At 44.2% G+C, this 27,625-nt stretch overlaps 1 protein-coding gene and 1 long non-coding RNA gene across 2 annotated transcripts in view; one reads left to right on the top strand and one right to left on the bottom strand.

The window, feature by feature from the left end:
* Positions 1 to 27,625, top strand: part of LOC120979707 (pancreatic alpha-amylase-like) — a 163,144-nt gene that overhangs the window by 121,646 nt on the left and 13,873 nt on the right. The window lies entirely within an intron of this gene.
* On the bottom strand, positions 10,742 to 26,871 carry LOC120979710. The gene is made up of 4 exons (XR_005774365.1): positions 26,861 to 26,871; positions 21,631 to 21,633; positions 20,427 to 20,436; positions 10,742 to 10,863 (listed from the first exon to the last, which is right to left on the bottom strand). It is a non-coding gene; the product is annotated as an uncharacterized LOC120979710 (long non-coding RNA).

Below are 27,625 nucleotides of genomic sequence, written 5' to 3'. Positions count from 1 at the left end.
TGTCCGATAATGGGCGAATCTCGTTGCAGCTCTGGGACTAGCCGGTTTGATGCACATCCCTTGCCTGGCTATCACGGTCGGCGTGGCTATCACATACGTGACACAGAGGAAGGGAACGAGGAAGGCCCTGCCCAAGTGAGAGGGAAGATGGTGACCCCTGACACACCTGGCTGCTGGCACCTGGCTGCCCTGACGTCCCTAGACGGGTTCCTCACCCGTACGCTGATCACGTGCCTAAAGCCCTGGCTTTCCCTGAGCTGAGCCCTAGGTAGTGAACAGGGCGATGGGAACACTAGTCCGCACCACTAACTCTAAGGGAAAACACCAAGGGGAGGACAGACAACACAGACTCAACATATATTCCCAGGTGGGCGACAACAGGAGACACCAATAAGCCCAACAGGGATCCGGAGGGTAGCACTCAGGAACGACAACCAGGATTAACCACTCCAGTGGGTCAGTATAGATGTCCAGGCAGGAAGCTCTATAACTGGCAACTAGAGAAGTGTGAGGGGAGAATATAAGGAGGTAGGGAGTGGCAGACAAGAAACAGCTGAGGAGGAGAAGCTACGGATCCCTGAGAGAGACAAAAAGGATAGCAAGGCAAACACAGCAAACAATCACTAGGAAACAACGTGATCTTTAGATATAGAGCGCGCAGCCACCCGCTGCGACTTCCTGACCCCGGGAATAACGGAGTCAGACGTGGCTCTTGATACCCTCGTGACAGTACCCCCCCTTTCACGAGGGGCCTCCGGACACTCAGGACCAGGTCTCTCCGGATGAGAGGCATGGAAAGTCTGAATTAACCTGTTGGCGTTTACCTCTGACGCTGGAACCCACATTCTTTCCTCGGGACCGTAACCCCTCCAATGCACCAGATACTGAAGAGAGCGGCGGACCCGATGAGAATCAACAATTCTGGCTATTTGAAACTCCAGATTACCATCCACAATGACAGGAGGAGGTGGCAGCGGCGATGGTTCTAGAGGTGGAACATACTTCTTGAGTAACGATTTATGGAAGACGTTATGGATCTTAAAAGTCTGAGGTAGCTCCAGGCGAAAAGCCACAGGGTTAATGACGGCTACTATTTTATAGGGACCAATGAACCTAGGACCCAGTTTCCAAGAAGGAACCTTCAACTTAATATTCCTAGTAGACAACCACACATAGTCATTCACTCCTAGGTCCGGACCTGGCGACCGTTTCTTATCGGCCATGCATTTATATTTACCACTCATCTTTTTCAAGTTAACTTGCACCTTCTGCCATACCGATGAAAGAGATGAAGAAAACCTTTCCTCTTCGGGAACCCCAGAAGACCCCCCTCTTTGAAAGTACAAAATTGGGGATGAAAACCGTATGCACCAAGGAATGGTGACTTGCCAGTGGACTCCTGATAATGATTATTTATGGCAAACTCAGCTAACGGTAAATATGATGACCACAACTCTTGGTTTTCAGACACAAAACACCTTAAATATGTTTCTAGGTTTTGGTTGGTACGCTCAGTCTGTCCATTCGACTGAGGATGGAAAGCTGAGGAAAAGGACAAGTGAACCCCCAAACGGGAACAAAAAGCTTTCCAAAACTTAGAAATAAACTGGGTTCCCCGATCCGAAACCACATCGGAAGGGACCCCGTGAAGCTTCACGATTTCACTGATAAACACCTGAGCGAGAGTTTTAGCATTAGGAAGTGCGGGTAGCGCAATAAAGTGTACCATTTTGCTAAACCTGTCTACTACTACCAAGATAACTGTTTTACCCGCTGACAACGGTAAGTCAGTGATGAAATCCATTGACAGATGTGTCCATGGCCTATTGGGGATGAAAAGTGGCAATAAAGACCCTGCTGGACGTGTATGAGAGACTTTCGCGCGTGCACAAGTAGAACAAGTAGACACGAAATCCATTACATCCTGACGCAACCTTGGCCACCAAAAACGACGAGATAAAAGCTCCAAGGTTGCTTTACTACCCGGGTGCCCAGCAAGTGCCGAATTATGATGTTCTTTTAATAATTCAAGACGCAGGTTTAACGGTACAAACAATTTCTCCGAGGGGCAAGAGGCCGGGGCGTCCCCCTGAGCCTCTAACACCTTTCCCTCTAGAACAGAGTGTACAGCAGAGACAACCACTCCTCTTTGTAAAATAGGTACCGGATCACAAACATTACCCCATCCAGGGAAACTACGAGATAATGCGTCTGCCTTGGTATTTTTTGCCCCAGGACGATAGGTGATTACAAAGTTAAATCTGGTAAAGAATAGCGACCACCTAGCTTGTCTAGGGGTGAGACGCTTAGCCGATTCTAGGTACAGAAGGTTCTTGTGATCCGTAATCACCGTGACGGGGTGGATTGCTCCCTCTAAGAAGTGACGCCACTCTTCAAGCGCCAGTTTAATCGCCAACAGTTCCCTATTTCCAATATCATAATTCTTCTCCGCAGAAGATAATTTTTTGGAAAAGAAAGCGCAAGGACGCCATTTGCCAGGAGACGGACCCTGAGACAATACAGCTCCCACTCCCACCTCTGACGCATCTACCTCGACAATAAAAGGCTGGGAGACATCAGGTTGAATTAGAACAGGTGCCGAGGTAAACCTCTCCTTTAGAGAGGAAAATGCATCTTTAGCGGCGTCAGACCATTTGGAAAAATCCGTCCCCTTCCTAGTCATGTCGGTAAGGGGTTTAACGATCACTGAATAATTTTTAATGAACTTTCTATAGAAATTAGCGAAACCCAAAAACCGTTGTAGGGCTTTAAGGTTCTCAGGAAGATCCCAATCTAAAATTGCCTGGACCTTCCCAGGATCCATGCGGAAACCTGAAGCAGATAATAGATATCCCAGGAACTGTAATTCCTGAACAGCGAAGACACATTTTTCAATTTTCGCATATAATTTATTCGTCCGTAGGACCTGCAGTACTTGCCTGACATGCACCTCATGTGTTTTCAGATCAGCCGAATAAATTAAGATATCATCTAGGTATATGACTACAAACCTGCCGATGAGATGACTAAAAATATCATTAACGAAATGTTGGAAGACAGCAGGGGCATTGGTCAGACCGAAAGGCATAACTAGATTTTCATAATGCCCCTCAGGGGTGTTAAAAGCTGTCTTCCACTCATCCCCTTCCCTGATACGAATCAGATTGTAGGCCCCCCTAAGATCAAGTTTGGAGAACCACTTAGCACCCGCAATCTGATTAAAAAGGTCAGGAATGAGAGGAAGAGGGTATGGGTCACGGATGGTTATCTGGTTTAACTCACGGAAATCTAAGCAAGGACGCAGGCCCCCATCTTTCTTTTTAACAAAGAAAAACCCTGCAGCCACGGGTGAAGAAGAGGGTCTGATGTGTCCCTTAGCCAGACTCTCGGAGATATAATCTTTCATGGCTTGTCTCTCGGGACCCGAAAGATTATACAACCTGGACTTGGGTAATTTTGCCCCGGGAATCAGGTTAACCGGGCAATCATAAGGACGATGAGGTGGTAGTTTCTGACAACCCTTTTCAGAAAAAACATCCTCAAAGTCCGAAATAAATGTAGGTAGGGAAGCTATGGAGGCGATTAAGCAATTGTTATTTAAGCAATTCTCTCTGCAATGCTCACTCCACTCCAATATCTCCCTGGCCTGCCAATCCACCACTAAATTGTGCGCTACCAACCAGGGAAGACCCAATACCACCGGAGAGGGAAGGCCCTCCAGAACGTAACATGAAAGACACTCATTATGGTGGTCCCCTACCCGAAGGTGTAAATTACGAACAATGTGGGTGAGGTTTCTCTGAGACAGAGGAGCAGAATCTATAGCGAATACGGGAATAGGTCTCTGCAGCATACAGAGAGACAAACCCATAGTGCGGGCAAAATGGGCATCAATCAAGTTTACCCCTGCTCCACTGTCTAGAAAAACAGAAATAGACTCCGTCTTAACACCAAAAACATTACCGCTGGTAACACAAATTGAGATGTTCGTATGGAGGAAACGTATACCCCCCGGCTGACATCCTCCGCACAGCCCGGGGTTAGTAGTTTTCCGCCGGTCTTTTGTTTTTGAGAAAGGAGGGACAGACATTAATGAAATGACCCCTCCCCCCCACAGAAAAAACAAGCCCCCCCCCTACGGCGAACCTCGGGAGGACGGACCTGACGAGAAGTTCCGCCTAGCTGCATAGGCTCATCTAAGTCAGTACAGGCTGACTGTTGCTTGGGAGAGGTAACCAATTGCTCCGGAATTTTCGATCTCTCCCTGAGACGTCTATCTATTCTGATAGAGAGGGACATAACAGCATCAAGGGAAAGGGGGGTCTCATACAGCGCCAGTGCATCCTTAACCCTTTCAGATAACCCAGAGCAGAACTGACTCCTGAGAGCCGGGTCGTTCCACTGAGTATCCGTAGCCCACCTACGGAACTCTGAGCAATATTCCTCTGCTGACCGATCTCCCTGTAGGAGTCTCCGTAACTTCGACTCAGCCAGGGCGACTCGGTCAGGGTCATCATATATGAGACCCAAAGCCCCAAAAAATCCCTCCACTGACCGAAGAGCCTGAGAACCAGGGGGTAACGAGAACGCCCAGGATTGCGGATCCCCCTGAAGCAGGGAAATGACAATCCCTACCCGCTGTTCTTCATGACCTGAGGAGTAAGGGCGCAACTTAAAATATAATTTGCAGGCCTCACGGAACGTCGCAAATTTGTCCCTTCCCCCAGAAAATCTGTCGGGAAGAGCAACCTTGGGTTCTGTAACAACCTGGTTACCCATAGCAACCGCTGGGGGTGCGGTCTGCTGCATTTGCTGCTGTTGTTGGAGAACAGACGCCTTCAATCCTGCCACCTCCAAAGACAGGCTTTGAAGCTGTTCTGCCAAGGCATCAATAGGATCCATATTGGATTCTAAGTAGAGAGAGAAAAAAAAACAACAAACAAAAAATTATATAAATTATTATTTATTTATTTTTTTCTCAAAAAGTAAGGGCCAGTTATAATATCACGGTCGGCGTGGCTATCACATACGTGACACAGAGGAAGGGAACGAGGAAGGCCCTGCCCAAGTGAGAGGGAAGATGGTGACCCCTGACACACCTGGCGGCTGGCACCTGGCTGCCCTGACGTCCCTAGACGGGTTCCTCACCCGTACGCCGATCACGTGCCTAAAGCCCTGGCTTTCCCTGAGCTGAGCCCTAGGTAGTGAACAGGGCGATGGGAACACTAGTCCGCACCACTAACTCTAAGGGAAAACACCAAGGGGAGGACAGACAACACAGACTCAACATATATTCCCAGGTGGGCGACAACAGGAGACACCAATAAGCCCAACAGGGATCCGGAGGGTAGCACTCAGGAACGACAACCAGGATTAACCACTCCAGTGGGTCAGTATAGATGTCCAGGCAGGAAGCTCTATAACTGGCAACTAGAGAAGTGTGAGGGGAGAATATAAGGAGGTAGGGAGTGGCAGACAAGAAACAGCTGAGGAGGAGAAGCTACGGATCCCTGAGAGAGACAAAAAGGATAGCAAGGCAAACACAGCAAACAATCACTAGGAAACAACGTGATCTTTAGATATAGAGCGCGCAGCCACCCGCTGCGACTTCCTGACCCCGGGAATAACGGAGTCAGACGTGGCTCTTGATACCCTCGTGACACTGGCGCATGTGCTGAATTTGGTGGTGCAGAAATTCATTCACAACTACCCCGACATGTCTGAGCTGTTGCATAAAGTGCGGGCCACCTGTGCGCGCTTTCGGCGTTCTCACCCTGCTGCTGCTCGCCTATCAGCGCTGCATCGTAACTTCGGCCTTCCCGCTCACCGCCTCATATGCGACGTGCCCACCAGGTGGAACTCCACCTTGCATTTGCTGGAGAGACTGTGCGAGCAGCAGCAGGCCATAGTGGAGTTTCAGCTGCAGCACGCATTGGTGAGTCGCACTGCGGAACAGCACCACTTCACCACCAATGACTAGGCCTCCATGCGAGACCTGTGTGCCCTGTTGCGCTGTTTCGAGTACTCCACCAACATGGCCAGTGGCGATGACGCCGTTATCAGCGTTACCATACCACTTCTATGTCTCCTTGAGAAAACACTTAGGGCGATGATGGATGAGGATGTGGCCCAGGAAGAGGAGGAGGAAGAGGGGTCATCTCTAACACTTTCAGGCTAGTCTTTTAGAAGTGGCTCAGAAAGAGGATTTTTGCAACAGCAGAGGCCAGGTACAAATTTGGCCAGCCAGGGCCCACTACTGGAGTAGGAGGAGGAGGATGAGGAGGAGGAGGATGGAGATGAAGCATGTTCACAGCGGGTTGGCATCCAACGCTCCTCGGGCCCATCACTGGTGCGAGGCTGGGGGGATATGGAGGACGCAGACGATACGCCTCCCACAGAGGACAGCTTGTCCATACCTCTGGGCAGCCTGGCACACATAAGCGACTACATGCTGCAGTGCCTGCGCAATGACTGCAGAGTTGCCCACATTTTAACGTGTGCTGACTACTGGGTGGCCACCCTGCTGGATCCCTGTTACAAAGACAATGTGCCGTGCTTAATTCCCTCACTGGAGCGTGATCGGAAGATGCGCGACTACAGGCGCACACTGGTAGACGCGCTCCTGAGAGCATTCTCGACTGATGCCGGGGGACAAGTGGAAGTACAAGGCGAAGGCAGGGGAGGAGGAAGAGGTCGCCAACGCAGCTGTGTCAGCGCCAGCACCTCAGAAGGCAGGGTTAGCATGGCCGACATGTGGAAAAGCTTTGTCACCTCGCCGCAACAACCGGCCCCAACTGCTGATATGGAGCGTGTTAGCAGGAGGCAGCATTTGAACAACATGGTGGAACAGTACCTGTGCACACGACTACACGTACTGACTGATGGTTCTGCCCCATTCAACTTCTGGGTCTCCAAAATGTCCACATGGCCAGAGCTTGCCCTGTATGCCTTGGAGGTGCTGGCCTGCCCTGCAGCCAGTGTACTCTCTGAACGTGTAGTTAGCACGGCAGGAGGCGTCATTACAGACAGACGCAGCCGCAGCCGCCTATCCACAGCCAACGTTGACAGGCTCACGTTCATTAAAATGAACCAGGCTTGGATCCCACAAGACTTGTCTGTAACTTGTGCAGAATAGACATTCATACCACCATCAAACATACATTCTTGTACTCAAGTCAAGTGCAATGATTCTTTGTTTTCTTTTTTTTATTGGTCCCAATATTCTGGGGGCTACCTACCCAATAAAAAATTAAAAAAAACCATTGTTGGCTACCTGTTCCTCCTCAATTGCTGCCTCCACCTACAACACCACATTCACCGCCTCCTCAACCTCCGACTTCATATCCACCTCCTTCTCTAAGTTGCAGGTTAATAATTTGTAATTTTTAGTTATTTTATTTCATTTTAAGTTATTTCCCTATCCACATTTGTTTGCAGAGCAGTTGCCATGCTCTTAAGCACATTTTACTGCCTTTTACATCCCTCTAGCCTTTTCAAGGACTATTTTAGAGCCATTTTATTTTAAAAAAGTGGCATAAAAAAGTGGCAATTTTAGTGCCCTAAATTGAAATTGTCGGGTGACATTTTACCATTTTTGGCGTATACAAACCCCTGCTGTGCCTGGGTGACAGGAGCCTAAATCTCTCAAAATCCTCGGTTGTATTGCTGGGTGACATGAACCCCCTTTTGCCGTGAATGAACCTCTGCTCTGCATTGCTGACAGGGGCCTAAATCTCTCCAAATCCTCTATTCTATTGCTGGGTGACATGTACCCCCTTTTGCCGTAAATGAACCCCTGTTCTGCATTGCTGACAGGGGCCTAAATCTCTCAAAATCCTCTGTTGTATTGCTGGGTGACATAAACCCCCTTTTGCTGTGAATGAACCCCTGCTCTGCATTGCTGACATCTGTCTCCAGATGGCACTGTTGTAATATCAGACTTTTAAGTGAAAACGTATATAACGTGGCTTTATTTTATTATGTACCCTTTAACCTTTCTCAACGTATATCAAAGAGGAGGGATACTTCTCTGACACTCTGAAGTAATCTTTCCAGACTTTGGAATGATTTGGATTTCTGCACAAATTGGTCATAAAATATGATCTGATCTTCATCTAAGTCACAACAATAGACAATCACAGTCTGCTTAAACTAATAGCACACAAAGAATTAAATGTTACCATGTTTTTATTGAACAAACCATATAAACATTCACAGGGAACGTGGAAAAAGTATGTGAACCCTTGGATTTAATAACTGGTTGAACCTCCTTTGGCAGCAATAACTTCAACCAAATGTTTCCTGTAGTTGCAGATCAGACGTGCACAACGGTCAGGAGTAATTCTTGACCATTCCTCTTTACAAAACTGTTTCAGTTCAGCAATATTCTTGGGATGTCTGGTGTGAATCGCTTTCTTGAGGTCATGCCACAGCATCTCAATCGGGTTGAGGTTGTTGTCCTGTTGAAACACCCATCTTCTGTTGAGCTTCAGCTGGTGGACAGATGGCCTTAAGTTCTCCTGCAAAATGTCTTGATAAACTTGGGAATAAATTTTTCCTTTGATGATAGCAATCCGTCCAGGCCCTGACGCAGCAAAGCAGCCTCAAACCATGATGCCCCTACCAGCATACTTCACAGTTGGGATGAGGTTTTGATGTTGGTGTGCTGTGCCTCTTTTTCTCCACACATAGTGTTGTGTGTTTCTTCCAAACAACTCAACTTTGGTTTCATCTGTCCACAGAATATTTTGCCAGTACTGCTGTGGAACATCCAGGTCCTCTTGTGCAAACTGTAAACGTGCAACAATGTTTTTTTTGGACAGCAGTGGCTTCCTCTGTGGTATCCGCCTATGAAATCCATTCTTGTTTAGTGTTTTACGTATGGTAGATTCGCTTAAAGGGATGTTAGCATATGCCAGAGACTTTTGTAAGTCTTTAGCTGACACTCTAGGATTCTTCTTCACCTCATTGAGCAGTCTGCGTTGTGTTCTTGCAGTCTTCTTTACAGGACGGCCACTCCTAGGGAGAGTAGCAGCAGTGCTGAACTTTCTCTATTTATAGACAATTTGTCTTACTGTGGACTGATGAACAGCAAGGCTTTTGGAGATACTTTTATAACCCTTTCCAGCTTTATGCAAGTCAACAATTCTTAATCGTAGGTCTTCTGAGAGCTCTTTTGTGTGAGGCATCATTCATATCAGGCAATGCTTCTTGTGAAAATCAAACCCAGAACTGGTGTGTGTTTTTTATAGGGCAGGGCAGCTGTATTCAACTCCTCCAATCTCATCTCAATGATTGGACTCCAGTTGGCTGACACCTCACTCCAATTAGCTCTTGGAGATGTCATTAGTCTAGGGGTTCACATACTTTCTCCACCTGCACTGTGAATGTTTACATGGTGTGTTCAATAAAAACATGGTAACATTTAATTCTTTGTGTGTTATTAGTTTAAGCAGACTGTGATTGTCTATTGTTGTGACTTAGATAAAGATCAGATCACATTTTATGATCAATTTGTGCAGAAATCCATATCATTCCAAAGGATTCACATACTTTTGCTTGCAACTGTATATCAATATTGCATATTATACATGAATTATTGATATGTTCATACTAAAAAACAAAATAAATGCACACATGAATATATATATATATATACAGTACAGACCAAAAGTTTGGACACACTTTCTCATTCAAAGAGTTTTCTTCTTCAAAGTAGCCACCTTTTGCTTTGATTACTGCTTTGCACACTCTTGACATTCTCTTGATGAGCTTCAAGAGGTAGTCCCCTAAAATGGTTTTCACTTCACAGGTGTGCCCTGTCAGGTTTAATAAGTGGGATTTCTTGCCTTATAAATGGGGTTTGGACCATCAGTTGCGTTGAGGAGAAGTCAGGTGGATACACAGCTGATAGTCCTACTGAATAGACTGTTAGAATTTGTATTATGGCAAGAAAAAAGCAGCTAAGTAAAGAAAAACGAGTGGCCATCATTACTTTAAGAAATTAAGGTCAGTCAGTCAGCCGAAAATTTGGGAAAACTTTGAAAGTAAGGGCTATTTGACCATGAAGGAGAGTGATGGGGTGCTGCGCCAGATGACCTGGCCTCCACAGTCACCGGACCTGAACCCAATCGAGATGGTTTGGGGTAAGCTGGACCGCAGAGTGAAGGCAAAAGGACCAACAAGTGCTAAGCATCTCTGGGAACTCCTTCAAGACTGTTGGAAGACCATTTCAGGGGACTACCTCTTGAAGCTCATCAAGAGAATGTCAAGAGTGTGCAAAGCAGTAATCAAAGCAAAAGGTGGCTACTTTGAAGAACCTAGAATATGACATATTTTCAGTTGTTTCACACTTGTTTGTTATGTATATAATTCCACATGTGTTAATTCATAGTTTTGATGCCTTCATAGTCATGAAAATAAAGAAAACTCTTTGAATGAGAAGGTGTGTCCAAACTTTTGGTCTGTACTGTATATATATATATATATATATATATATATATAATACTTATGAATATATGAATAGACATCACACACCAGATGTGTCTTAAGGATATAAATTCTTATCTTGCCATTGCTTAGCCATGAAACAAACATTGTTCCCTTCAGACAGACATGTCTGGAGATGCCAGTTTACTTCCTATAGATAAACCCATATCTTTTAGCAATAACGTTTAAAATACAATGTCCTTTATATTCACTATAACTCTTATACAAACTGAACTTGACATGAAATCATTTTGGCCTCTTCAGCCACATAACAGAACTTTGGTTCAAGCTGATTTCATTCTTAAATGCAATGAACATTCATTTTGGCTATAATATCATTAGATAATACTGTACACTCATGAAAATGCACAACAGCTGGGAAGGAATTATTTCATGTTTTTCATAAAAATAAAATAAAAAGTAAAAAATAAATACATGATAACTAATATAGTGAAATAATTAAAATTGAAATAAAGAAAGTTTAAAAAAATAAAGAACCTATAGCAGACTACATACACAATCATTTCCCCTTTTTTCTTTCATAAAAATAAAATAAAAAATGTTTTAACAATAGTATAGTGGACTTTGTATGTGTAAAACATACAAACGTACTAATTTTTTTCCTTTTCTTTAATAAAAAATATATAGTTATTTGTTTTAGCGATATTTAGTAAAGAGGGATTTTTTTATCGTAAAATGTACAAACGCATACATATTTTTTCTTTTATAAAAAAGAAAAAAAAAGGAAAAAGCTTAAAATGTTAACATTTCCCCAATATGAATACCTTAGGGGGTCAACATAAAAAGTCATGTTGAAGGATTTTCTAATATTTTGGTGCTGTACAACATCTGTACTGACAATATGGTGCCATAGAACCAGCAATAGAAAAATGGGCTGCCAGAATCCTAAATGGGCTCCAGTCTTTTTAAATCTTGCTGTGGGCCCAGCCAGTAGATAGATTACACAACTAGTGTCTAGGGATGAGCGAACCCGAACTGTATAGTTATAGTTCGTAAAAGTCCGTGTTCGGGTTCGGTGTTCGGCGCTTTCTTGGCGCTTTTTGAAAGGCTGCAAAGCAGCCAATCAACAAGCGTCATACTACTTGGCCCAAGAGGCCATCACAGCCATGCCTACTATTGGCATGGCTGTGATTGGCCAGTGCACCATGTGACCCAGCCTCTATTTAAGCTGGAGTCACGTAGCGCCGCACGTCACTCTGCTATGATCAGTATAGGGAGAGGTTGCAGCTGCGACGTTAGGGCGAGATTAGGCAGATTAACTCCTCCAAAAGACTTGATTCTGTGATCGATCTGCAGCTGTGGATCATTGAAGTGCTATTATTGACTTGCTCACTTTTTTGAGGCTGCCCAGAGCGTTTTTAGATCACTTTTTTTCTGGGGTGATCGGCGGCCATTTTGTGACTTGTGGTGCGCCAGCACGAGCTATCACCAAGTGTATTTAACCATCGATAGTGTGGTTATTTTGTGCTATATCCTACATCAGCTGCAGGCTGAGCCTGTGTCACCCAAGTGCATTTAACCATCAACAGTCTGATTATTTTTTGGCCATATACTACATCAGCTGCAGGCTGAGCCTGTGTCACCCAAGTGCATTTAACCATCAACAGTGTGGTTATTTTTTGGCCATATATTACATCAGGGGCAAGTTGAGCCTGTCACCCAGCGCCTAAAAAATAGACCTGACATTTCTATTCAACCAAATCTGCACAGTTTTAGCTGCTCAAGTTATTTGTAGTGACCGTAAAAGCAGACTTTTTGTTCTGGGTTGAAAAAGCATTCCCAAATTTGCCATTCTCAAAATTACTAGTTTGTGGTATTTGAGGCCTACTTGAAATCTATCCCAAAAAGAAAATCTTACATTGAAGGTATTGATAGTGTGATTCAGAAAAACCTAAGACACACGCTAGCGTGCTGATAGAAGTGTCATTCTGTGATTAAACCTATAACTGTCACACAGCGCAAAAAAAAAACAGGTCTCACATCTCTATTCAACCAAATCTGCACAGTTTTAGCTGGTCAAGTTATTTGTAGTGACCGTTAAAGCAGACTTTTTGTTCTGGGTTGAAAAAGCATTCCCAAATTTGCCATTCTGAAAATAACTAGTTTGTGGTATTTGAGGCCTACTTGAAATCTATCCCAAAAAGAAAATCTTACATTGAAGGTATTGATAGTGTGATTCAGAAAAACCTAAGACACACGCTAGCGTGCTGATAGAAGTGTCATTCTGTGATTAAACCTATAACTGTCACACAGCGCAAAAAAAAAAAACAGGTCTCACATCTCTATTCAACCAAATCTGCACAGTTTTAGCTGCTCAAGTTATTTGTAGTGACCGTAAAAGCAGACTTTTTGTTCTGGGTTGAAAAAGCATTCCCAAATTTGCCATTCTGAAAATAACTAGTTTGTGGTATTTGAGGCCTACTTTAAATCTATCCCAAAAAGAAAATCTTACATTGAAGGTATTGATAGTGTGATTAAGAAAAACCTAAGACACACGCTAGCGTGCTGATAGAAGTGTCATTCTGTGATTAAACCTATAACTGTCACACAGCGCAAAAAAAAAACAGGTCTCACATCTCTATTCAACCAAATCTGCACAGTTTTAGCTGGTCAAGTTATTTGTAGTGACCGTAAAAGCAGACTTTTTGTTCTGGGTTGAAAAAGCATTCCCAAATTTGCCATTCTCAAAATTACTAGTTTGTGGTATTTGAGGCCTACTTGAAATCTATCCCAAAAAGAAAATCTTACATTGAAGGTATTGATAGTGTGATTCAGAAAAACCTAAGACACACGCTAGCGTGCTGATAGAAGTGTCATTCTGTGATTAAACCTATAACTGTCACACAGCGCAAAAAAAAAACAGGTCTCACATCTCTATTCAACCAAATCTGCACAGTTTTAGCTGGTCAAGTTATTTGTAGTGACCGTAAAAGCAGACTTTTTGTTCTGGGTTGAAAAAGCATTCCCAAATTTGCCATTCTCAAAATTACTAGTTTGTGGTATTTGAGGCCTACTTGAAATCTATCCCAAAAAGAAAATCTTACATTGAAGGTATTGATAGTGTGATTCAGAAAAACCTAAGACACACGCTAGCGTGCTGATAGAAGTGTCATTCTGTGATTAAACCTATAACTGTCACACAGCGCAAAAAAAAAACAGGTCTCACATCTCTATTCAACCAAATCTGCACAGTTTTAGCTGGTCAAGTTATTTGTAGTGACCGTAAAAGCAGACTTTTTGTTCTGGGTTGAAAAAGCATTCCCAAATTTGCCATTCTGAAAATAACTAGTTTGTGGTATTTGAGGCCTACTTGAAATCTATCCCAAAAAGAAAATCTTACATTGAAGGTATTGATAGTGTGATTCAGAAAAACCTAAGACACACGCTAGCGTGCTGATAGAAGTGTCATTCTGTGATTAAACCTATAACTGTCACACAGCGCAAAAAAAAAACAGGTCTCACATCTCTATTCAACCAAATCTGCACAGTTTTAGCTGGTCAAGTTATTTGTAGTGACCGTAAAAGCAGACTTTTTGTTCTGGGTTGAAAAAGCATTCCCAAATTTGCCATTCTCAAAATTACTAGTTTGTGGTATTTGAGGCCTACTTGAAATCTATATCAAAAAGAAAATCTTACATTGAAGGTATTGATAGTGTGATTCAGAAAAATCTAAGACACACGCTAGCGTGCTGATAGAAGTGTCATTCTGTGATTAAACCTATAACTGTCACACAGCGCAAAAAAAAAACAGGTCTCACATCTCTATTCAACCAAATCTGCACAGTTTTAGCTGGTCAAGTTATTTGTAGTGACCGTAAAAAGCAGACTTTTTGTTCTGGGTTGAAAAAGCATTCCCAAATTTGCCATTCTCAAAATTACTAGTTTGTGTTATTTGAGGCCTACTTGAAATCTATCCCAAAAAGAAAATCTTACATTGAAGGTATTGATAGTGTGATTCAGAAAAACCTAAGACACACGCTAGCGTGCTGATAGAAGTGTCATTCTGTGATTAAACCTATAACTGTCACACAGCGCAAAAAAAAACAGGTCTCAAATCTCTATTCAACCAAATCTGCACAGTTTTAGCTGGTCAAGTTATTTGTAGTGACCGTAAAAGCAGACTTTTTGTTCTGGGTTGAAAAAGCATTCCCAAATTTGCCATTCTGAAAATAACTAGTTTGTGGTATTTGAGGCCTACTTGAAATCTATCCCAAAAAGAAAATCTTACATTGAAGGTATTGATAGTGTGATTCAGAAAAACCTAAGACACACGCTAGCGTGCTGATAGAAGTGTCATTCTGTGATTAAACCTATAACTGTCACACAGCGCAAAAAAAAAACAGGTCTCACATCTCTATTCAACCAAATCTGCACAGTTTTAGCTTGTCAAGTTATTTGTAGTGACCGTAAAAGCAGACTTTTTGTTCTGGGTTGAAAAAGCATTCCCAAATTTGCCATTCTGAAAATAACTAGTTTATGGTATTTGAGGCCTACTTGAAATCTATCCCAAAAAGAAAATCTTACATTGAAGGTATTGATAGTGTGATTCAGAAAAACCTAAGACACACGCTAGCGTGCTGATAGAAGTGTCATTCTGTGATTAAACCTATAACTGTCACACAGCGCAAAAAAAAAAACAGGTCTCACATCTCTATTCAACCAAATCTGCACAGTTTTAGCTGCTCAAGTTATTTGTAGTGACCGTAAAAGCAGACTTTTTGTTCTGGGTTGAAAAAGCATTCCCAAATTTGCCATTCTCAAAATTACTAGTTTGTGGTATTTGAGGCCTACTTGAAATCTATCCCAAAAAGAAAATCTTACATTGAAGGTATTGATAGTGTGATTCAGAAAAACCTAAGACACACGCTAGCGTGCTGATAGAAGTGTCATTCTGTGATTAAACCTATAACTGTCACACAGCGCAAAAAAAAACAGGTCTCACATCTCTATTCAACCAAATCTGCACAGTTTTAGCTGGTCAAGTTATTTGTAGTGACCGTAAAAAGCAGACTTTTTGTTCTGGGTTGAAAAAGCATTCCCAAATTTGCCATTCTCAAAATTACTAGTTTGTGGTATTTGAGGCCTACTTGAAATCTATCCCAAAAAGAAAATCTTACATTGAAGGTATTGATAGTGTGATTCAGAAAAACCTAAGACACACGCTAGCGTGCTGATAGAAGTGTCATTCTGTGATTAAACCTATAACTGTCACACAGCGCAAAAAAAAACAGGTCTCACATCTCTATTCAACCAAATCTGCACAGTTTTAGCTGGTCAAGTTATTTGTAGTGACCGTAAAAGCAGACTTTTTGTTCTGGGTTGAAAAAGCATTCCCAAATTTGCCATTCTGAAAATAACTAGTTTGTGGTATTTGAGGCCTACTTGAAATCTATCCTAAAAAGAAAATCTTACATTGAAGGTATTGATAGTGTGATTCAGAAAAACCTAAGACACACTCTAGCGTGCTGATAGAAGTGTCATTCTGTGATTAAACCTATAACTGTCACACAGCGCAAAAAAAAACAGGTCTCACATCTCTATTCAACCAAATCTGCACAGTTTTAGCTGGTCAAGTTATTTGTAGTGACCGTAAAAGCAGACTTTTTGTTCTGGGTTGAAAAAGCATTCCCAAATTTGCCATTCTGAAAATAACTAGTTTGTGGTATTTGAGGCCTACTTGAAATCTATTCCAAAAAGAAAATCTTACATTGAAGGTATTGATAGTGTGATTCAGAAAAACCTAAGACACACGCTAGCGTGCTGATAGAAGTGTCATTCTGTGATTAAACCTATAACTGTCACACAGCGCAAAAAAAAAAACAGGTCTCACATCTCTATTCAACCAAATCTGCACAGTTTTAGCTGGTCAAGTTATTTGTAGTGACCGTAAAAGCAGACATTTGTTCTGGGTTGAAAAAGCATTCCCAAATTTGCCATTCTGAAAATAACTAGTTTATGGTATTTGAGGCCTACTTGAAATCTATCCCAAAAAGAAAATCTTACATTGAAGGTATTGATAGTGTGATTCAGAAAAACCTAAGACACACGCTAGCGTGCTGATAGAAGTGTCATTCTGTGATTAAACCTATAACTGTCACACAGCGCAAAAAAAAAAACAGGTCTCACATCTCTATTCAACCAAATCTGCACAGTTTTAGCTGCTCAAGTTATTTGTAGTGACCGTAAAAGCAGACTTTTTGTTCTGGGTTGAAAAAGCATTCCCAAATTTGCCATTCTCAAAATTACTAGTTTGTGGTATTTGAGGCCTACTTGAAATCTATCCCAAAAAGAAAATCTTACATTGAAGGTATTGATAGTGTGATTCAGAAAAACCTAAGACACACGCTAGCGTGCTGATAGAAGTGTCATTCTGTGATTAAACCTATAACTGTCACACAGCGCAAAAAAAAAACAGGTCTCACATCTCTATTCAACCAAATCTGCACAGTTTTAGCTGGTCAAGTTATTTGTAGTGACCGTTAAAAGCAGACTTTTTGTTCTGGGTTGAAAAAGCATTCCCAAATTTGCCATTCTGAAAATAACTAGTTTGTGGTATTTGAGGCCTACTTGAAATCTATCCCAAAAAGAAAATCTTACATTGAAGGTATTGATAGTGTGATTCAGAAAAACCTAAGACACACGCTAGCGTGCTGATAGAAGTGTCATTCTGTGATTAAACCTATAACTGTCACACAGCGCAAAAAAAAACAGGTCTCACATCTCTATTCAACCAAATCTGCACAGTTTTAGCTGGTCAAGTTATTTGTAGTGACCGTAAAAGCAGACTTTTTGTTCTGGGTTGAAAAAGCATTCCCAAATTTGCCATTCTGAAAATAACTAGTTTGTGGTATTTGAGGCCTACTTGAAATCTATCCCAAAAAGAAAATCTTACATTGAAGGTATTGATAGTGTGATTCAGAAAAACCTAAGACACACTCTAGCGTGCTGATAGAAGTGTCATTCTGTGATTAAACCTATAATTGTCACACAGCGCAAAAAAAAAACAGGTCTCACATCTCTATTCAACCAAATCTGCACAGTTTTAGCTGGTCAAGTTATTTGTAGTGACCGTAAAAGCAGACTTTTTGTTCTGGGTTGAAAAAGCATTCCCAAATTTGCCATTCTCAAAATTACTAGTTTGTGGTATTTGAGGCCTACTTGAAATCTATCCCAAAAAGAAAATCTTACATTGAAGGTATTGATAGTGTGATTCAGAAAAACCTAAGACACACGCTAGCGTGCTGATAGAAGTGTCATTCTGTGATTAAACCTATAACTGTCACACAGCGCAAAAAAAAAACAGGTCTCACATCTCTATTCAACCAAATCTGCACAGTTTTAGCTGGTCAAGTTATTTGTAGTGACCGTAAAAGCAGACTTTTTGTTCTGGGTTGAAAAAGCATTCCCAAATTTGCCATTCTGAAAATAACTAGTTTGTGGTATTTGAGGCCTACTTGAAATCTATCCCAAAAAGAAAATCTTACATTGAAGGTATTGATAGTGTCATTCAGAAAAACCTAAGACACACGCTAGCGTGCTGATAGAAGTGTCATTCTGTGATTAAACCTATAACTGTCACACAGCGCAAAAAAAAACAGGTCTCACATCTCTATTCAACCAAATCTGCACAGTTTTAGCTGGTCAAGTTATTTGTAGTGACCGTAAAAGCAGACTTTTTGTTCTGGGTTGAAAAAGCATTCCCAAATTTGCCATTCTCAAAATTGTTGTGAACGGGAACAATGAGGAAAACATCTAATAAGGGACGCGGACGTGGACATGGTCGTGGTGGTGTTAGTGTACCCTCTGGTGCTGGGAGAGGACGTGGCCGTTCTGCCACAGCCACACGTCCTAGTGAACCAACTACCTCAGGTCCCAGTAGCCAGCAGAATTTACAGCGATATTTGGTGGGGCCCAATGCCGTTCTAAGGATGGTAAGGCCTGAGCAGGTGCAGGCATTAGTCAATTTGGTGGCCGACAGTGGATCCAGCACGTTCACATTATCTCCCACCCAGTCTTCTGCAGAAAGCGCACAGATGGCGCATGAAAACCAAGCCCATCGGTCTGTCACATCACCCCCATGCATATCAGGGAAACTGTCTGAGCCTCAAGTTATGCAGCAGTCTCTTATGCTGTTTGAAGACTCTGCTGCCAGGGTTTCCCAAGGGCATCCACCTAGCCCTTCCCCAGGGGTGGAAGAGATATAATGCACTAACGCACAACCACTTATTTTTCCTGATGATGAGGACATGGGAATACCACATTAGCACGTCTCTGATGATGACGAAACACAGGTGCCAACTGCTGCGTCTTTCTGCAGTGTGCAGACTGAACAGGAGGTCAGGGGTCAAGACTGGGTGGAAGACGATGCAGGGGACGATGAGGTCCTAGACCCCACATGGAATGAAGGTCGTGCCACTGACTTTCACAGTTCGGAGGAAGAGGCAGTGGTGAGACCGAGCCAACAGCGTAGCAAAAGAGGGAGCAGTGGGCAAAATCAGAACACCCGCCGCCAAGAGACTTCGCCTGCTACTGACCGCCGCCATCTGGGACCGAGCACCCCAAAGGCAGCTTCAAGGAGTTCCCTGGCATGGCACTTCTTCAAACAATGTGCTGACGACAAGACCCGAGTGGTTTGCACGCTGTGCCATCAGAGCCTGAAGCGAGGCATTAACGTTCTGAACCTTAGCACAACCTGCATGACCCGGCACCTGCATGCAAAGCATGAACTGCAGTGGAGTAAACACCTTAAAAACAAGGAAGTCACTCAGGCTCCCCCTGCTGCCTCTTCTGCTGCTGCCGCCTCGGCCTCTTCTGCTGCTGCCTCTGCCTCTTCTGCTGCTGCTGCCGCCGCCTCGGCCTCTTCCTCTGCCTCTGGAGGAACGTTGGCACCTGCCGCCCAGCAAACATGGGATATACCACCAACACCACCACCTGCGTCACCAAGCATCTCAACGATGTCACACGGTAGCGTTCAGCTCTCCATCTCACAAACATTTGAGAGAAAGCGTAAATTCCCACCTAGCCACCCTCGATCCCTGGCCCTGAATGCCAGCATTTCTAAACTACTGGCCTATGAAATGCTGTCATTTAGGCTGGTGGACACACACAGCTTCAAACAGCTCATGTCACTTGCTGTCCCACAGTATGTTGTTCCCAGCCGCCACTACTTCTCCAAGAGAGCCGTGCCTTCCCTGCACAACCAAGTGTCCGATAAAATCAAGTGTGCACTGCGCAACGCCATCTGTGGCAAGGTCCACCTAACCACAGATACGTGGACCAGTAAGCACGGCCAGGGACGCTATATCTCCCTAACTGCACACTGGGTAAATGTAGTGGCGGCTGGGCCCCTGGCGGAGAGCTGTTTGGCGCACGTCCTTCCGCCGCCAAGGATCGCAGGGCAACATTCTTTGCCTCCTGTCTCCTCCTCCTCCTACTCAGCTTCCTCCTCCTCTTCTTCCACCTGCTCATACAGTCAGCCACACACCTTCACCACCAACTTCAGCACAGCACGGGGTAAATGTCAGCAGGCCATTCTGAAACTCATATGTTTGGGGGACAGGCCCCACACCGCACAGGAGTTGTGGCGGGGTATAGAACAACAGACCGATGAGTGGTTGCTGCCGGTGAGCCTCAAGCCCGGCCTGGTGGTGTGCGATAATGGGCGAAATCTCGTTGCAGCTCTGGGACTAGCCGGTTTGACGCACATCCCTTGCCTGGCGCATGTGCTGAATTTGGTGGTGCAGAAGTTCATTCGCAACTACCCCGACATGTCAGAGCTGCTGCATAAAGTGCGGGTGGTCTGTTCGCGCTTCCGGCGTTCACACCCTGCCGCTGCTCGCCTGTCTGCGCTACAGCGTAACTTCGGCCTTCCCGATAAACCGCCTCATATGTGACGTACCCACCAGGTGGAACTCCACCTTGCATATGCTGGACAGACTGTGCGAGCAGCAGCAGGCCATAGTGGAGTTTCAGCTGCAGCACGCACGGGTCAGTCGCACTGCGGATCAGACACACTTCACCACCAATAACTGGGCCTCCATGCGAGACCTGTGTGCCCTGTTGCGCTGTTTCGAGTACTCCACCAACATGGCCAGTGGCGATGACGCCGTTATCAGCGTTACAATACCACTTCTATGTCTCCTTGAGAAAACACTTAGGGCGATGATGGAAGAGGAGGTGGCCCAGGAGGAAGAGGAGGAAGAGGGGTCATTTTTAGCACTTTCAGGCCAGTCTCTTCAAAGTGACTCACACTGAGGTTTTTTGCAACACCAGAGGCCAGGTACAAATGTGGCCAGACAGGGCCCACTACTGGAGGACGAGGAGGACGAGGATGAGGAGGAGATGGAGGAGGATGAGGATGAAGCATGTTCACAGCGGGGTGGCACCTAAAGCAGCTCGGGCCCATCACTGGTGCGTGGCTGGGGGGAAACACAGGACGATGACGATACGCCTCCCACAGAGGACAGCTTGTCCTTACCTCTGGGCAGCCTGGCACACATGAGCGACTACATGCTGCAGTGCCTGCGCACCGACAGCAGAGTTGCCCACATTTTAACGTGTGCGGACTACTGGGTTGCCACCTTGCTGGATCCCCGGTACAAAGACAATGTGCCCACCTTACTTCCTACACTGGAGCGTGATAGGAAGATGCGCGAGTACAAACGCACGTTGGTAGACGCGCTACTGAGAGCATTCCCAAATGTCACAGGGGAACAAGTGGAAGCCCAAGACGAAGGCAGAGGAGGAGCAAGAGGTCGCCAACGCAGCTGTGTCACGGCCAGCTCCTCTGAGGGCAGGGTTAGCATGGCAGAGATGTGGAAAAGTTTTGTCACCACGCCACAGCTAAGTGCACCACCACCTGATACGGAACGTGTTAGCAGGAGGCAACATTTCACTAACATGGTGGAACAGTACCTGTGCACACCCCTCCACGTACTGACTGATGGTTCGGCCCCATTCAACTTCTGGGTCTCCAAATTGTCCACGTGGCCAGAGCTAGCCTTTTATGCCTTGGAGGTGCTGGCCTGCCCGGCGGCCAGCGTTTTGTCTGAACGTGTATTCAGCACGGCAGGGGGCGTCATTACAGACAAACGCAGCCGCCTGTCTACAGCCAATGTGGACAAGCTGACGTTCATAAAAATGAACCAGGCATGGATCCCACAGGACCTGTCCATCCCTTGTGCAGATTATATATTAACTACCTCCCCTTAACAATATATTATTCTACTCCAGGGCACTTCCTCATTCAATACTATTTTTAATTTCATTTTACCATTATATTGCGGGGCAACCCAAAGTTGAATGAACCTCTCCTCTGTCTGGGTGCCGGGGCCTAAATGTGTGACAGTGGCCTGTTCCAGTGGTGGGTGACGTGAAGCCTGATTCTCTGCTATGACATGAAGACTTATTCTGTGCTGACATGAAGCCAGATTCTCTGTTACGCGACCTCTCTCCTCTGCCTGGGTGCCTGGGCCTAAATATGTGACAGTGGCCTGTTCCAGTGGTGGGTGACGTGAAGCCTGATTCTCTGCTATGACATGAAGACAGATTCTGTGCTGACATCAGGCCAGATTCTCTGTTACGGGACCTCTCTCCTCTGCCTGGGTGCCTGGGCCTAAATGTGTGACAGTGGCCTGTTCCAGAGGTGGGTGACGTGAAGCCTGATTCTCTGCTATGACATGAAGACAGATTCTGCGCTGACATCAGGCCAGATTCTCTGTTACGGGACCTCTCTCCTCTGCCTGGGTACCTGGGCCTAAATGTGTGACAGTGGCCTGTTCCAGTGGTGGGTGACGTGAAGCCTGATTCTCTGCTATGACATGAATACAGATTCTGCGCTGACATAAGGCCAGATTCTCTGTTACGGGACCGCTCTCCTCTGTCTGGGTGCCGGGGCCTAAATGTGTGACAGTGGCCTGTTCCAGTGGTGGGTGACGTGAAGCCTGATTCTCTGCTATGACATGAAGACAGATTCTGCGCTGACATAAGGCCAGATTCTCTGTTACGGGACCTCTCTCCTCTGCCTGGGTGCCTGGGCCTAAATGTGTGACAGTGGCCTGTTCTAGTGGTGGGTGACGTGAAGCCTGATTCTCTGCTATGACATGAATACAGATTCTGCGCTGACATAAGGCCAGATTCTCTGTTACGGGACCTCTCTCCTCTGCCTGGGTGCCTGGGCCTAAATATGTGACAGTGGCCTGTTCCAGTGGTGGGTGACGTGAAGCCTGATTCTCTGCTATGACATGAATACAGATTCTGCGCTGACATAAGGCCAGATTCTCTGTTACGGGACCTCTCTCCTCTGTCTGGGTGCCGGGGCCTAAATATGTGACAGTGGCTTGTTCCAGTGGTGGGTGACGTGAAGCCTGATTCTCTGCTATGACATGAAGACAGATTCTGTGCTGACATAAGGCCAGATTCTCTGTTACGGGACCTCTCTCCTCTGCCTGGGTGCCTGGGCCTAAATGTGTGACAGTGGCCTGTTCCAGTGGTGGGTGACGTGAAGCCTGATTCTCTGCTATGACATGAAGACAGATTCTGTGTTGACATAAGGCCAGATTCTCTGTTACGGGACCTCTCTCCTCTGACTGGGTGCCTGGGCCTAAATGTGTGACAGTGGCCTGTTCCAGTGGTTGGTGACGTGAAGCCTGATTCTCTGCTATGACATGAAGACAGATTCTGTGCTGACATCAGGCCAGATTCTCTGTTACGGGACCTCTCTCCTCTGCCTGGGTGCCTGGGCCTAAATGTGTGACAGTGGCCTGTTCCAGTGGTGGGTGACGTGAAGCCTGATTCTCTGCTATGACATGAATACAGATTCTGCGCTGACATAAGGCCAGATTCTCTGTTACGGGACCGCTCTCCTCTGTCTGGGTGCCGGGGCCTAAATGTGTGACAGTGGCCTGTTCCAGTGGTGGGTGACATGAAGCCTGATTCTCTGCTATGACATGAAGACTGATTCTGCGCTGACATAAGGCCAGATTCTCTGTTACGGGACCTCTCTCCTCTGCCTGGGTGCCTGGGCCTAAATGTGTGACAGTGGCCTGTTCCAGTGGTGGGTGACATGAAGCCTGATTCTCTGCTATGACATGAAGACAGATTCTGTGCTGACATCAAGCCAGATTCTCTGTTACGGGACCTCTCTCCTCTGACTGGGTGCCTGGGCCTAAATGTGTGACAGTGGCCTGTTCCAGTGGTGGGTGACGTGAAGCTCGATTCTCTGCTATGACATGAAGACAGATTCTGCGCTGACATAAGGCCAGATTCTCTGTTACGGGACCGCTCTCCTCTGTCTGGGTGCCGGGGCCTAAATGTGTGACAGTGGCCTGTTCCAGTGGTGGGTGACGTGAAGCCTGATTCTCTGCTATGACATGAAGACAGATTCTGTGCTGACATGAAGCCAGATTCTCTGTTATGGCATGAAGAGACTATTTCTGTGCTGACATGAAGCCAGATTCTTTGCTATGGCATGAAGAGACTGATTCTCTGCTGACGTGAAACCAGATTCTCTGCTATGGGACCTCTGTCCAATTGATATTGGGTCATTTTTTTTATTTATTTTATTTTAATTCATTTCCCTATCCACATTTGTTTGCAGGGGATTTACCTACATGTTGCTGCCTTTTGCAGCCCTCTAGCTCTTTCCTGGGCTGTTTTACAGTCTTTTTAGTGCCGAAAAGTTCGGGTCCCCATTGACTTCAATGGGGTTCGGGTTCAGGACAAAGTTCGGATCGGGTTCGGATCCCGAACCCGAACATTTCCGGGAAGTTCGGCCGAACTTCTCGAACCCGAACATCCAGGTGTTCGCTCAACTCTACTAGTGTCCATTTTCACAGTACAAACATACAATAATGGTTTTAGAAATGTTTTGTCTTCAAGTCCTTGGTAACAGAAAACAATTGATTAGAAATGATAAATACATATTTTTCCATAATTTTCCATAATTTCCATAAATATTTAAGAAAAAATTCTGGTAATGAAGTGGGTAAACAAGATATTTGTTAACACTGTAAGGGATCACTCTATCAGGCAGGGCGGTAATAACAGACCACAGTGATTTTTTTTGTCCAAAGAGTGCTTTATTATGGGTTTTTTCAGCATATACAGGTGAACCCTCCCCAGTTATATCGTCACTAGGAAAGTTAAGACTTCAGCACCAGCATAACAAAACAACCAAAATAAATACCTGCCCCTTTAGGCACTGGCTAATACACAGCATTTCTAGCTCACCTTTACAGTTCACAATAGGAGAGAGATCTTCCTTCACACAGCCTCATCGTCTGTTATTACCCAATCTCCAACCTTGAAGGTTAGCTTCTCCAGGCTCAGACTGACAGCCTGGGATGTGCTTTATTTCCCACTAACAATCCCAGCTGGGACTACACCTGGGGATCCCTCATACTAGGGGAAAACATGCCCTAGAATGGGCTAGACTGGGAGGTCCCACTATAAAACCTACCTTCCCAGTCCAAATAAAATCCAGCCCTTGAACTTTAACAAAAGTAGCCCCAGCAAATACATTTTCTGAAGCCAGTGCCATTTTTTTGGATTGTACTTACCTCACTCAGGTGAGGTACCTGGGTGGGACATACACCCCTTCCCCAACTTTACTGCATACTTTACAACAACTGTCAACCATGCATTTACCCATGACAATGTAGGTCAGTGTTACTCTGACATCATTTGCTATTGCTGTCATTGCATTCAAGAGATTAATCACTTGATTACCAGGGTATTTTCCATGTTTGCATTTTTTTTTTTTACTTTTTATTCTTTTTCCAATTACATAGCTGCATTTGTGCTAGTTTTTTGCGGGATAGGTTGAACTTTGTAGTGGCATCATTTAATATAGCATGGATCTGTGTGAGGCTCAATTTTTGCAGAATGGTCTATACTTTTCTTTGGAGTGTGTATGATAATTGATAACTTTTAATTAAATATTTTAAGGGAAGTGAAGGAATGGATATAAAAATGGCTAATTTTTTCTGTTATGCGGTTTGCCATTTGGGATTAGTATTTTTATATTTCAATTGTATGGGTGTTTATGGATGAAGCAATGCCTATAATTTTTTATTGTTTATTTATTTTTAGCTTAATTTTGGTGAGAGCAGGGTCATTGGATTTTTTATATTTTTTATTTTCTTATATTTTTTTGAAAACTTTTTATTTTACTTTATTTAGGCCCTCAAACCACAAACAATCATCAGATTGCCACTTCTATTTAGCAATTTAATTTGATTAATTGCTAAACAAAAAAAAAAAAGTATATTCCACAGTAGTGCTGCCGTCTGCAGACCTGCATTCTAATATATGTGAAAGGCACCAGAGCCTCTAGCTGGCTCTGGCCTTTCATAGCGAATGAATGGCCCCCAAAATCACCACATGGTGGAGCAGTAACAGGCCTGGAAGTGCAGGCCTCAGATGCCATGGTCTCATTAGACCACAACATCTGAGTGGTAAAGTCTCTGCAATTGGCGTTATGGCCGATTCCAGACATTAGCCATGAGTTTCTGCTGTGTGAAACAGGAGGCACCTTGTGGCTATGGCCAGAGCAGAGCAGGCACTATCTTTAAAGCCTCTACTGCCAACATATATAGTTGTACAGAAAGTTGTACAGGGAAATAGTTATAGGAGATGGGGGAGAAAGAGCAAATATTTGTAAAACAATAAAAACAAAAAACGAGAGAACAATGAGTCCTAGGAGACCACAGAGTATCATATATGAATTTTCAGGCATATTTGAGCGCTTATTATTCAGATAAAATCTATTTAGCTATGAATTAAATCAGATAAAAATAAAAAATAAAATAGACATGCAACAAATTTCAAGAAGTTTGTTAATCTCTATCAGAAAACCTCTAATTTATATTTGCACAAGATATGCATGAAACTACTACTATATAGTAAGTATTGATTCTCTACAATTATCATAAAAAAAGTAATACAAAAAATAAATAAGTTTGCAGCAGACTTAAATTGGTTGACCATACTAAATGGGGATGTAGCCCATAGGATGGGGCTGTGACCCTGCACCCTGTCTCCTTTGCAGTGGTTGTGCAGTGTAATTACATTTGAATGGTACAGAGTAGAGATGAGCAAATTTATGAAAAGTTCGATTCAGCTGATTGGACAAATTTTACAAAAAAGTTAGCTTTGTGACGAATAATTTCATCACTAAGCGCATTTTATTATAAGTAGCAGGTGCAATGACAGGGAGCAGCGATAGCGCCTACCGTCATTGTACCTCTCAGATCCCTTGTTCATACATGATCGCGGCATCTGAGTGTAAAAACTGTGTAAAATTAACATTAAAAAAATTAAATCAAACTTACCGCCTCCATTTGCTTGCGACGGGCTGGCTGCTGCCATCTTGCTAGAAGGTCTGTTGTGAAATCTCGCGTAGCGCGAGATTACATCATCACGCCGTCCGGCATTGTGACGTCATACTTCACCACGCATGGGACTTCAACCGAGATCTTCAATCAAGATGGAGGCTGGCGGCCCGTCGCGAGCAAATGGAGGAGATAAGTATGATTTTTTTAGTTTTTTACACTATGTCAGGTAAAGCAGATTTGCCGGCTTCGAGGCGAATCGAATTTATCATGAAATTCGGATTGAATTCCATTTTGTGGTATTCGATTCACTCATCTCTAGTACAGAGCAGTTTTAATTACACTGCACCACCACTACAAAGGAAGCAATGCTTAGGTAAATCTTGAACAGGAATGATGAGGAAGCAGCACTTGTATAGACGCCGTGAGTCCTTCAAACAGCTGATTGGTGGAGATGCCAGGAATAAGACCTCTCTCCCCCCACCAACCAATCTGATATTGATGATCTATCCTTAAATTAGGTCTTCAATATGAAGCCATTGAACAACCTCTTAAATTACTCATTCTAACACCTAAGCAAAGGTGCCTACAGGCTCACAATGTAAAAAGATAATCTATTTTTTAGTGTATTGGGAACATAACATAAAGGATTTTTTATAAATGTATAGAAAACTTGAATGTTTATCCAGTTTAGTTGCCACTTTGAATAGATTATTTTTTTTCTCTAAGGGCAATTTGGATCACATCTTATGGAGGTTTTGCTTTCCTCTGACTCAAAGGCAGAA

The sequence above is a fragment of the Bufo bufo genome, chromosome 9 (assembly GCF_905171765.1).
Source record: "Bufo bufo chromosome 9, aBufBuf1.1, whole genome shotgun sequence".
NCBI lineage: Eukaryota > Metazoa > Chordata > Amphibia > Anura > Bufonidae > Bufo > Bufo bufo.
The sequence above is the reverse complement of the archived record's forward strand: the minus strand, read 5'-3'. Positions and strand labels throughout refer to the sequence as shown.